A 13,218-nucleotide genomic window follows, 5' to 3' on the forward strand; every position below is an offset into this window, starting at 1 on the left:
CCCGGGGGGGGAGCAGGCTAAATGTGAGCCAGGAGTTAGCCCTGGGTGATAACATGGAAGGCCAAGAATATCCTGGGGTTTACCCTACGGGCAAAACTCCCATTAATAAGAGATTATTCCCCTTTCCCAGCCCTCCTGAAATACATAACTAGGACACCACATAAGTTTTGGATACCCAGTAGCAAAAATATAAAAAAAGGTAATAAAATAAGGTGACAAGGGTAGGTAAGGTTGATTCGGTGATGCTGAACAATATTTCCCACTTCCCACAATAATAACAAATTCTGAATATTTATACTCACTTCCACAGAGGATATATGAAGAACCTCCCCTTTTATACAAGAACAAACTGAGATGGAAGATCAGCAGACTCATTAGAGGTGTGATTTGGCTTTTGAGAATACGATTTTACAAGGGAAAATCTGCACAGAACTCTTAGCAAAGCATGCTGCTGAGAACAGAGGAAAACACACTGGGAGCACTGGAGAGTCAAGCAAGGCTTAAAATCACCTCTGGATTCCCAGTACATGGAACATTCCACCAAAAAAAAAAATATATATATATAAATAAATAATAATTAAAAAAAGTAGCTGTGATTATTCCAACTTTTCCCTTCTGTCTTAAAGGTAGTTAACACGGCAATGAAAATACTGCAGCGTTAGCAGAGACAGAGAAACTACATTTCACGAACAAAAAGGCCAAAACGTTTTCCTTTAGACTCAAGCACCTAAGTGCATGGTCAATTTTAAGTAGGCAAAATCAATGGATTTCTGGGACAATTACAATTAAGTTGTGTTTTTAAGGAAGTTTCTTCACACAGAGTCTTGGCTCCCTAAGAAATGGATAAAACACAGACAGGGGAAGACAGGATCAGCCCATAGAGATGGCAATAGAACAGCTTTCTCTACCTGCCTAATACACAGCAATTATTTTTCTCACCCAAACACAATAACAGCTACAAAAATAGAGGAGAGTAAGTACTATATTAAAAAGGAGAGAGTCTTTTTTGAGATTACATTTGTGACAAAGCAAGAAGAAACTGCATACACCTTCCATTCTCCCATCACCACAAAAGCAGTGTGCGTTTTCCTCTATTCCACAGATGGCCAACACTCAACCCAAATCCTCCCAAACAAATCTGAATGAGAAAAACACATTTGCACATTTGGTCTGTCTCTCAGGAGCTCTTTCTTATAAATTTCAAAATAGCTCAGATGAAGTTCTACAACAGTTGACAAAAACACATAAAATCTATTTCAACTAAATTAACCTTAAATTTTGCTGCACTAATTCCCTCTCTCCACCCAAAGAAAATACAACATTCTTAATTTTTAGCTACTTTCTTATTTGCACAGAGAAATGTTTCAGTGCAATTCATGGAGAGTCTTCTATACTGTATACCATGCAAGACCATTGATCTAAACTTATTTACAGTCAACAGGAGAAGCAAATAAGCTGGACACTGTTAACAGAACACAGCTATTTTGGTAACTTACCCTTGTCACATACCCTGACTTTCTACACAACAGGAACAGGGTATACTCAGGCTCCCCAGCAAAAATGGAAAAAAATAATACAGATATATCCGCTGTATCTTAAAACATCCTTTTCAAGTAGCTTTTTCTTTAGATACACTACTGTGTGATACTTCCATGTATTATATACAACAGCAAGTATTCCAATCAAAGAAATATTTACTTACTTCAGGAAAGTTTGTATGACCAATTATGTCACTATGAATAGAAATAATTCATTCAATGGGTTCTTTGTCTTTTGCTATCAATGCAGAACAGTATAAAATAATAAAAAAAACATACTGTTTTATAGGCGTCATTAAGGCTAGCTTCAGATATAACAGCAAAACAAGAACGGGAAAACATTTTCTTTGGGGTTATACTATTAGTAGATTAGAAACCTCTAAATTAATTACAATAAACAAGAGAGGAAAATAACAGCTTAAGATACATAATAGTTTGGTTTTTTTTTAACATGTTTTCCCATGCTATTTTCTTTTCCACATACACAAGAAAAAAAAATTGCAGTTCTTCTAGCATTTCTCCAGTATAATCTACCAAATTTGTTCAATCTAGATCACACTATATATCTACAGACACACAATTCAAAGTTCAAAGCAGCATACCATGAAAAGCAATAAAATTTACAAGTTATTTCAATGAGAACAAAAAGATCTCATTTTTTTACACTACAAAAAACATTTCACCCAAATACACCTGCCCTGAAGTTTACACCTAATAAAACCCAGATGTACTCCTAATATGCTGCTGATCCATGTTCTTAATTCCTGTTTTCCCATCGCACCACCTTAACCAAGAAAGTGGTACAGCCTAGTTTTACACATCATTAAAACGTTTAAACCAAATACTACATTTTTATAATCCTAGCAATTCCCACAAAACTAAACAGAATAAATACAGCAGCATTAACAGACCTGCACTGTGAATGAAAGATCCCTCTTAGCCCATTACCTAATACAATAAGCACCTGAGAGATCAGTGAACCAAATTACCACATTTATTTAACAAGTCTTATTACTAACTGAAACAAAAGATATGCAAATTAATTTTAGTGAAGTTATTCATTAAAGTGAGTTACATCCTACAGTGTTTATTTCACTTAAATTTAAAACTTTATTTGAAATAAGTAATATGAAACATCAGCTAGGAGTCTGATCCCACATTCACTGAAATCACTGGGAGTTCTTACCTTTGATATTAACTGTGAAGATAAAAAGACAAATTGTTTACTTTCAGGGCTGTGTAAAAGCACTTAGCAAGTCCACTTTTACAACACACTTCCTAAGTCACATCTCCATGTCACAGACAGGGACAGCAAAGCAAAAAGGCAAGTCACCCTCACACGGCAGCACTGCGAGTTACACCACAGTCAATACTTTGGACTTGCTCCATTAAACACATCACTTCTGACAACTCCAGAGCAACTGAACACCTTCCCTCATTAAGACAGCCAAACTTAGCGAGCAGCTTTCCAGTAATCCCTTCAACAAGAACATGTCCCCAGTCACCAAAAATGTCCTTGGCCCCATTTTGGACAGAAAGATGCTCTAGGTGGCTGCAGCTCGGCCACTACCATGAGTGACTAGACAAGAAGCAATTGAGAAAGCAGCTCTATCACACTCCTGTCATGGACACAGTGACAGAATTGTGTCCCATGGACAGCCTAATGCTCATCACCAGGCACAAGAAGACACCAGGTCAACCTGTAACAGCGGGGAGCAAGCTGGGAACAGGCAGACCTGTAACACCACTCCAGCACGGTCTGTCAGCTCCAGCTGGGCTGAAACAAGCCCCTGGGCTGACAGACAAAGGTGAGGAGAGGACCCAGGGGAGGCTGAGCAGGGATGGCGAGGCCCATTAGTGCCTTCAGGGGCCCTGATATTTGTTTGCTAATTAAATACTCTTACCAGTAGCACGTTCTTCAGCAATGAACTTGAAACACTTGGTTGGCTCAGGCTATTCTTCTTCCTAAATGTCAAATGGTTTAATAAATAACAACTTCTGAAGAGTATTATTAGCATCCAAATTATTGCCCCAGATTACCACACACTGTGGCCTGCAAAATGCTAAGTTTACAAATAAAGTAGTCTACTGGCAGAAGTGGAACAGAATGACTCCAAGTGAGACAGCTCAGTCATCTTCTTGTGAAGGCCTAGGGATGGTAACCTTGGAGTTTTGCAATCACATGTAAGCAAATAGCACACCACTGTATTTAATTGGTAGACAGCCCAGGACTGTCACAGAACACTGCATGGCTCTCCCTTCATGATAGAACAGAAAATTGTTATCTCACACGCATGCACACACACTCTTTAAACCAACGGCTCAGGGATTTGTTTTGTTTTCAATCCAGCATCTCTTTCTCATGCCAAAGTTATATTCAGAGTATCATCCCAGTGATGCAAGCTGTGACTATTACAATTCAATGGAAACAATCAATAAAGTTTCCAAATGGCTTTATAAAATTGCTGCACTTTTGAGTACTCCTGCACCACAACCTAATTAGTAACCTGTTTTGTGGTTTCAACTGAAATAAGAAATTCCCTTAAGCAAAATCTTCCCCTCTTCCTACCCTCACCTCCCAAAAAGCAGAATCATTTTAACATTCAAATTCCTTTACATTTAAGACAAGGTTTCTACCAGAACAACCAAACGTATAACCAGCAACCAACTTACTAAGGCATGAATAAGATTTTACAAGACCTCAAAATACACTCTCAAACTCCTCTATGGTGCCAGGAAAACAGCACTGTATACCTTAAGCACATATTCTGTACTGGACTTATTTCCAGGCTTTCCCCTCACAGTTTTCATTTTCAGAGATGCAATAATAAATACACATTAAAAGTGGCTTATAAAATTAAAGCAACCATAGATACTAGTGACAGTTCTTAGTAACCCATGTCCAGAGAAGGGCTACGAAGCTGGTGAAGGGCCTGAAACACAAGTCCTATGGGGAGCGGCTGAGGGCACTGGGGTTGTTTAGTCTGGAGAAGAGGAGGCTCAGTGGAGACCTTAGTGCTCTGTACAGCTACCTGAAAGGAAGGTGTGGGGAGCTGGGGGTCAGCCCCTTCTCACAGATAATTAGCAATAGGACCAGACGGAACGGCCTCAAGTTGCACCAGGGGAGGTTCAGGTTGGGTATTAGGAAAAATTTCTTCTCAGAAGGAGCAGTCAGGTATTGAAACAGGTTGCCCAGGGCAGTGGTGGAGTCACCGTTCCTGGAGGTGCTTAAGATGGGGTAGATGTGATACTTAGAGACATGGTTTAGTGGCAATATTGGTGGTAGGTGGACAGTTGGACTGGATGATCTTAGAGGTCTTTTCCAACATTAATGATTTTATGATGACCTTCCACCAGCACAAAGCTTCTTTTTCATCATGAAACACTTCAGTGGTTCATTTAATAACCTTGCTAAGTCACAAAACCTAGAACTTAGCCTAGTATCAGTAGAAGGAACTTGCTTTGAGGTCAAGCTATGTGGCCTACCTGAACATTATCCAGCCAGTAGGCCTATTGTGCACTCAGACTTTAATTCAAAGCTAAAAAAAAAAATACTGCTTAGAACACCAACATCTTTATTGTCCCTTCAAACTTAGGATATTCTATGATTCTGTTGATGTCTTAGAACTGATTTTCAGTCTTGCAGAAACAGAAGACAAAAACCAAATGCAATACAAAGAAAAAATAAAGAAAGAAGAAACACTGGGCAAGATTCCATGTGCCTGTCTTGAGTGTTTCAGTAAACTTTTGTTATTAAAACAAAAATCCTTACTCAAGTTTTATCTGCCCAGCATTCCTGCTCTGGAGAACATCCTGCAGTTTCTACAGATGCCTGAAAATTCTTAAGTCATCTCCATCCAGCTTGCTTTTCCAAAGGAACAAATCATAGTCAGAAATGCTTCCCTTGAATATGCACCCTTGGGCTTCCTAGCCAGCAGTGTCTAACCTTTACATTTCCCAAAACAGGTATTCAACGTGCCAGAAAGTTTATGGTAATCATAAGGTCACCTCCTACAAGCTTTACTGAAACTCATGAAAGGGTGTTCATCACGAAGAACATCCATGTTGAATTAGGAAGACAGGACAGCTGAACTGATCAAGGGAGAGTTGAGAAAATATGTAATTTTGCCTTCTTTCACCTAAAAAAAAAAGTGCTAAAAATGAAATATAATTATTTCCTACAGTTACTGTAAGTGGTTAAAAGGTAAGAAAAAAGAAGGGATATTGAAACAACAAGCCAATGTTGGAGCAGGAACATAATAATCATAAACTAACTGTGAATGTGTCTAAGTTGCACATTAAAATTATACTTCTATGCCATCTGAAAGACAAAGACTCTACTTCAGCCTTTAAAGAGAAGTGGAGACAGGAAGCGTAGTTTTATGTCAGAAGTTGATGACATGGTGAAAAGAATTGCATACAGCCTGATTGTCTGCAATACCAAGGGAACAAACTTGGAAGCTCTTCCAAAGATATGTACATTTTTAACAATATGTTAGCACACCCTTCAATCACCTCTCAGAAAGTATGTACTTAATACCTTAAAGCCACCCCATGCCCCGCTGTTAAAAGTGAGACACACATTGTTAAGTTCATTTAAAATACTCTCCAAGTATTAAATGTCAAAAATGTAGTTTCTCATCTGAGCTTTACCAGCCCTACAAGGTTATGGAACTATTAGCTGTGTCCTGTTCTTTTGATTCTCAAATGCTGCAGACAACTGCATTTATTAAAAGTCCTGAATCTGCACAAGAGATCTACATTGAGTAAATTCACAAAGTCATGTTTAAAGAACACGAAATACTTGGCCATTTATGTCATTCTAGACCAAGGCTAAAAAACAAGACATAGTGGTATAAATATGTTTGTTTTTAATACGATTAGCTCTTTTGTTTTTTGTGAAGTGTATAAACAAAGTAATATCCATGAAAATAAATTTTGAAACAAAACATGAAAAACTAAGGTCAAGCAGACCTCCACAAAAACAAAGAAGGAAGAAATTGGTCAGTTCACAAAGCACAAGCAAAACAGCCTTAAAAAATCCATAGGAAAGATTTCTTTAAGGATATACAAACTTTGCTTTAGCCTTCATAGATCTCTCTACCAATTGAGCTAAGAGACAACACTTGACCAGAACATTAACAAACATATCTGAAAATACCTTCTCTTCCCTCGATTTCTCAAAACATTGCATTTTGCTATTTTATTAGCAATGAATATTTTAATTGGCATCAGACACTTCCTTGCTAACAGAATAAACCTAATGATGAATATGCAAGGTGGTGACAAGTTAAGGACCAGCCAACAAGGGAGTGAGATGCAAGGCTCACATTCCAAACCCTTGGAAGGCAGGAAAATGCATCAGTACTAATCTCATGCCCCACTCCAGGTTAGAGGGCCAAGAAAATCTGCAACTGAGTTCACAGCTCTCTTAACCCTTCAATTTGACACTACAAGGCTATTTTTAAAACTTCCACAGGAGCTCAATGACTTCCAAGAAACCACTATCAGACTCTGAAATAAGATATAATGTCGTCTGTTCAGTGAAGTTTGCTATAATTTAAGAATCAACAAATTCGTTAGTTTTGGTTTTTTTTTGGCAGATTCATGGTAGCACATTATTTCCAGTTTATGTTGGATCAAATAACTTGGAAAAAAATAATCTTCTATGTATAAATTATACATTTTAACAATAGTTTCAATTCTGCAGCAACTGAAAACATATTTTTCAAGACATATGTGCGTATGTATGTGTGAGAGAAGGCAAACATATTGGGAAAAACTATGAAGAGCCCAGCTTCCATGAGATTTCTTATGAATTATAAACAAATTAATTCCAAAAACATGAATCAGAAAATTCCTTAAGTCTCACTGTCTGGTTGGTGCACTAATTTAAATCTGTAATTCTGTAAAGCTTTAAACTGTAAATTTGAGACCTTATCTACTAACCTTTTCTTCCCAGTAAATAGCTTTCTGAAGTCTGAAGTATTTGTATGGGCAATCTATCTTTTTAAGGGCTTTTTCCAATGCAGGCTGAGTTTCAGAACACAACAGGAGTATATTTTCTTACATAATTGTTTTCTTATGGTATTCCAGCAATTGAATATTGATTCGAAACCTCTTACAGGCAGAGCTGGCTGCTTTAAATTATTGCTTTTGAAAATGCACAGACGATATGCAGCTACTTTACTCCCCAATATCCTTTGCAGCATCAAAAGAGTTTTCAAGTTAAGGGAGAAAATTATACAGATATTACAGACATACACAATCTCTTTCATATTCATATACGTAATATATTCCGGCTCAACTCAGGTGGTCCCCAGGGGTTTTGGCTCTCTAGAAAGAGTTAAATATCTGAAACAGACACTTTTCTTATTCATTTATTAGCACTGTTTTCAAAGGACTGTTCGGAGAAAGAAGCCCAAGAAAAATGCAAATTCTCCACTCCACGCTTGACTAACAAAGCATCCAATCGTTCCCACTGAGCTCCAGTTCATTTTGTATCCACATGTAAGTGATTAAGAGTACATTGTTTGAAACTTAATTCCACATCTGTTCTTCTGTGGGACTTGGAAAACTGATGAATTTTTCTGATAATTGTTTGCAGAGAGGATAATCACAAGCATGTGTAATAGTATCCCAAAGTGTAAGGGGAAAACACCATGAGTCTAAGAAGATTTTTTTTGCTGAATATTTTTGTTTCTTTTCTAAGTAGATAAAATATATATATATTCTCAGATGGAAATGATTAATAATGGCTTGAGAAGCTATCCATTATAACTTAAAAAAAAAAAAAGCAAAGCCCAACTCTTCTTCCTAACAAATGTGTGGTGGTTTTTTTTGTTGTTGTTTGTTTGTTTTGTTTTAAAACATCCCAGTAGTTTACCCAGAGAGCTAAAATCCATTTTGTGGTCTGCCAGGTAACTTCAAAAAATTCTTCCAAAGTGGCAAAAGCAACAACACATAAAATATATGGCTTCTTCATAAAGCCATACAGTTATGAGAGAGCTTTCTACAGTTCAGAGAGTCAGCATCTTGTGAATGGATCACACATTTCAGTGATAAGGACGTATTTTCTTTAGATCTCTAATGAAATGTTGACAAGCACAGAAAAGTAGATAAGAACTCTTCACTGTTTCTGCTAATGTAAGTGCAGACAATATCAAAGGGTAACGGGGAATGTAAGGTTCAAGAAAGCACTTTTCCATGTGAGATGCAGTTGGATGCTAAATTTCTCATTTGCTCAAGAAATTACTGGACAAGTTAAGGACGGAAAGATCCACTGAAAGCGATTAAACACAAGCTTGCCGCCTTTGACTCAGTACATCCTTGAGATGTGGAACAATGGATGCTACAAAAGCATCAGTGTATATTTACTCTGTTCTCTAGGCCACTGGCTATCACTATATACTAGGCTAAATAAACCTCTGGTCTACTTTTTCATTTATGGCCTTATGACATTATCTTGGACCTTCGCTTGACATATATATATATAGGTCAAGCGAAGGTCCAAGATAATGGACCTTCACTTCGATAACAAGTACAAGAGTGACATTAACTGTAATGATTCAGGAAGAAATTCATAGGGATGTAACAAGGTAGCTAAAAATGCCTTAAAAAAAAAAAAACTTAATGCTGAGCTTGAAGTAATAATTAGTCATCTATGAGGACATGTCAAAGAAAGGCCAAAATTTCATTCAGTCAGAGCAAACTGATGAGTCAGTTAAAGAAACCAGATACTGCTGCCAACTTGTACAGTTTTATTGTGAACTTCCTGACACTTGATGATTTTGTTAGACAGCAAATGCCAGAGATACATGATTATCTCACATTTTAAGAGGTGTTTTCAAATTTTTCTCTGCACTCACTAGGACTAGAAACATGGATGACATCAGAAGCTCCCCACCCCCAAAAAAAACCCTCCAAGACCAAGAGAGTATTTCTTTTCTTTCTTTTCAGTTTTCATTGTCCTTTTTTTTTTTTTTTCCTTCTCCTCCTTTTTCTTTGCTGGTTCTGGCAATAGTGAAAACAAGATTAAAACTCAGAATTCCAGAATTTCCACATGTGGCCAGTTCTGAAACACTGTAACACCTCAGATGAAATAGATTAAAAACATGAATGAGAACTGGGTGGGCTTCCTGAAGCAGAGAAGTAGAAAAGGCACAGGAGAAATAAAGTTCAACTAACAAACTAACAAAATACTTATAATGTGTAAAAAGACACTATTCAGAGAAGGCAAAAAGTCTGCCTTCTACAGCAAAGTAACTGCTGGATTTTAAAAGATTTCTGCTAAGCAAAATTGCTATCTTGCATTAATTAATTAAGGACTTCAATTTAAAATGTGTAGGATAACCCACTCCATAATTCAGAAGACACAAAAAGGACCTGTTGCATATGATAGTTATATGTTTTTAATTTGATTATGTAACTTAAAGAATGCTACAAAGGAAAGATTAAAAATGCAGAGCATGTGATCAGACAGCATTGTGCTTCAGAAGAAATATTCCTACCAGATCTGTATTGAAGCTACTAAAACACTAAAAGGATAAGCAATATTGCTTGAACAACAACTAAAATACAACATATACCCTTATTTTTACATAAAAAGGGGTCAGCTTATGCAGGTGTGATTATCACACCAATCAACAACTGTTAATGTATTAGCCCGACTGTATCATACCCAGCTGTAGACAATAATGACTGAGTTTTATTGTCTCATTTAATATCATTTAACACTGTGAAGAATCACTGAAGACTCCCTGCTGGTCAGGTAAGATTAGACAGTCATTAACCATCTGCAGACAAAGATCAGATGAACAAACAAAATTCCCTCCCACACCTCCAACTCCACTAATGCCAATACAGCACCAAAGTTTTCACAACTTTCTTTTCATGTGTTCTAGGCACTGGAAGACATGTACTTTTATTTATTTATTTATTTTTAAGTATGAGTATCTTCTGCCAACAGCATTTCCTAAAAAATTACAACTTTTTTTAATACTTACATGTGTGCATATGAATATGCTACACCCCTATATTTATACCCCAAAAATATAAACTTATATGCTTCAAAGATGTATACGTCTGTTTTTTGTTTGTTTGTTTGTTTTTTCCTGCTAGGGTGACCAAAAGGCTAAACAAAATTCAGTACACGTAGGAGTCCCACAGGTCCCATCCACTTTGTCCTTCTGTAATTATACTAAAAGCTTGCCTGGAGTCTCTCAAGGCATCTGGAGTTGACACTTCTCCTATTTATCCAGCTAAAGAAAGGTCCTCTGCTTCTCCCCTGCCAATACCAAGAAGAATTTAATGCATCAGCAGGGACTTGAAGCCTGAAACTCTAGCCAGTATTTTCATAAAACGATTCACAGACTTGCACCGACTTCTTTTGACTTAGAGCAAAGGGTTTCCATGCAGCAATTTGGAACTAGATTAATCCACTCATTTCCAGCGGGAGGAGAGCAGAGGGAGAGCACTGTAACATGCAACCACTGAACTGATTTTAACATACTGAGACAGAAGAGAAATCCCAATCAGAATGGCTTTATGCCTTCTTAAAAAGATCACAGCACCTATTTAATGCCTCCTGTGAAAAAAGTAAGGATGAACACCAAGCAACGGAACAGAAAATTAAGCTGGCAATAAAACAAAAGGGGAACCAAGAAACATGAAGAGACTCTGCTTTTCACTTTACAAGAGGAAAGCAGCTTGGAACCAAATCTTACTTCACATCAACACTCCGTGCAACAACAAAGAACCAGAGGAGGAATCAGATCAAAGGAGCGTTCATGTGCAAAGCTGAACACATTCTCTTTTTTATAACTAAAATAAAAGACAAATACATAACACAGAAGGACACCCTTTCCTACCACATTTACTGATAAATTTGTCAAAGAAATGCTCATCCACACTTCCACTTTTATTATCCCAGCCAGTATAATAAGTATCAGCAAGGCTAGTTATTCTGCATTTAGCTTTTTGAGAATGGACTAATTTTGTGATTTAATTTTGTGATTAATGCCACTCCCACTTTTTTAAATTGCTTGCTTGTGCAAAATGGCACGTTCGCTTTTTCTGAAACTTGAGATGTCCTCCATTAACATAGGACAAAAGGCAGAAGTGTGCAAAATGTGAATTTTATTTAAAGTAAACAAAAAAGCCACATTGCAGCTTTTCTGTAAGAAATCAGAAGTTTATTCCAATCACGTAACTGTTCAAAGTAAGAGAAAACAATAGCTCTCAAACATGAAAAGAAGTGACAGAAAATGAAAAAAAGAGAAGATAGAATATAGGCATTTCTTTTACTTCTACGGTGCATTTTTTTAGCCACAGAAAGCAGACAGAACTGCCATTCCTATATACAAAGTCTTATATAACATCCAGTCTTACATATTACAAAATGTCCTTTTAATTCCCAGGGCACCTACTATTGAGATCCTAAAATTCGTCTTCATCTTCCAAATTCTGAATCGAGGGCAAAAAACTATCTCAGTGATTCAGGGTTTATCAAATCTCAGTCTTAGAATCATCAGAAATATCTGAAGTAAGCAAGAAACAAGTTATGTGCAATAATCCAGAAGCACATCAGAAAATAATCATATTACAAAGCCCTTGGTTTACACATAGTCACACATTAAGGATGGACATTAGAAACACAGCTTGCAAGTAGCAGGAGAGCCGTTCTCACTATCACTAACAAAAGGTATGCATCTTCACAAGTCATAGGCAACATAAATATTTCACAATCACTGAACACTCCGGAAGGAAACTAATATCCCAGAATACACACTAAAGTTTCTGCAGCTCTTTCCAGTTTTCTGGAAACAAAGTTCAGCCAGCAAAAAGCACATTCAGGATTGTGCATACATGTACAACATTCTAGCGTCCACATATAACAAGTCATCCATAGGAAATGCTACTTTTAAAAGTTCAGACAATTGTGTTTCAGGTAAACATCCCTGTCTTTTCTCTTCTGAATAATTTACAGTCTTATTAAAAATACTTGATATGCTAACAGTGTTTTTAGGTAGAATAAACTCGTAAGTATTCTAATGAAAGATTCCTAATGATTAACTAAAAATCTAATTGCACAAAAAAAAAAAAGAACCACAGACACTAGTATTAGCTACTGTTAATTTATTGGTATGTATTCAAGACACTTGTAACATTGCTCTCATCAGGCAACCTACTCTGGGCGTCCCTGCTTCGGCAGAGGGCTTGGACCAGATGGCCTCCGGAGGTCCCTTCCAACCTCAGCCAGTCTGCGGTTCTGTGAATTAATCTCTCATATCGCATTGCAAGATACAGTACTTCTATAAAGTGTGTTCTCAAGTTTAAAAATACTTCAAAAAGCCTGTATATCTACAACAAGTTTTTATTACTCCTGCAATCTAAACAGTTTGCTTTTACTTAATTAGATACCATTTTGGCTTTTCCAATACAAACAAAACAGTATTACCTACTATACATGCCATTTGAAGCATTTCAAAGAGGCGTAACATGTTTATTTATTTTTTTCTGTCCAATTTACTTATGCAACAGTAGAAGCATCAACTACGATTTCTCTTCTGCATTTATTAATACTGTATACACAATGAACACACGGCTACGGCAGAACACCTGGTAGAAGGGGCGCCAACAGCCCTCAGGCCACCGCCACCAGGGCTTGTGGTGTGGACCC

General features: G+C 37.1%; 1 protein-coding gene across 10 annotated transcripts in view; it reads right to left on the reverse strand.

Moving 5' to 3' along the window:
• Positions 1-13,218, reverse strand: part of LHFPL2 (LHFPL tetraspan subfamily member 2) — a 139,449-nt gene that overhangs the window by 62,622 nt on the left and 63,609 nt on the right. The window contains exon 1 of one of the 10 annotated variants that reach the window (XM_083819033.1): positions 3,443-3,503. The exons of the other annotated variants lie outside the window; for them this stretch is intronic. The gene's annotated coding sequence lies outside the window, so the exon portion shown is untranslated. Of the gene's footprint in view, positions 1-3,442; positions 3,504-13,218 lie in introns of those variants that run through there. 10 annotated transcript variants of the gene reach the window in all.

Source organism: Anser anser (assembly GCF_964211835.1).
Source record: "Anser anser genome assembly, chromosome: Z".
Lineage (NCBI taxonomy): Eukaryota > Metazoa > Chordata > Aves > Anseriformes > Anatidae > Anser > Anser anser.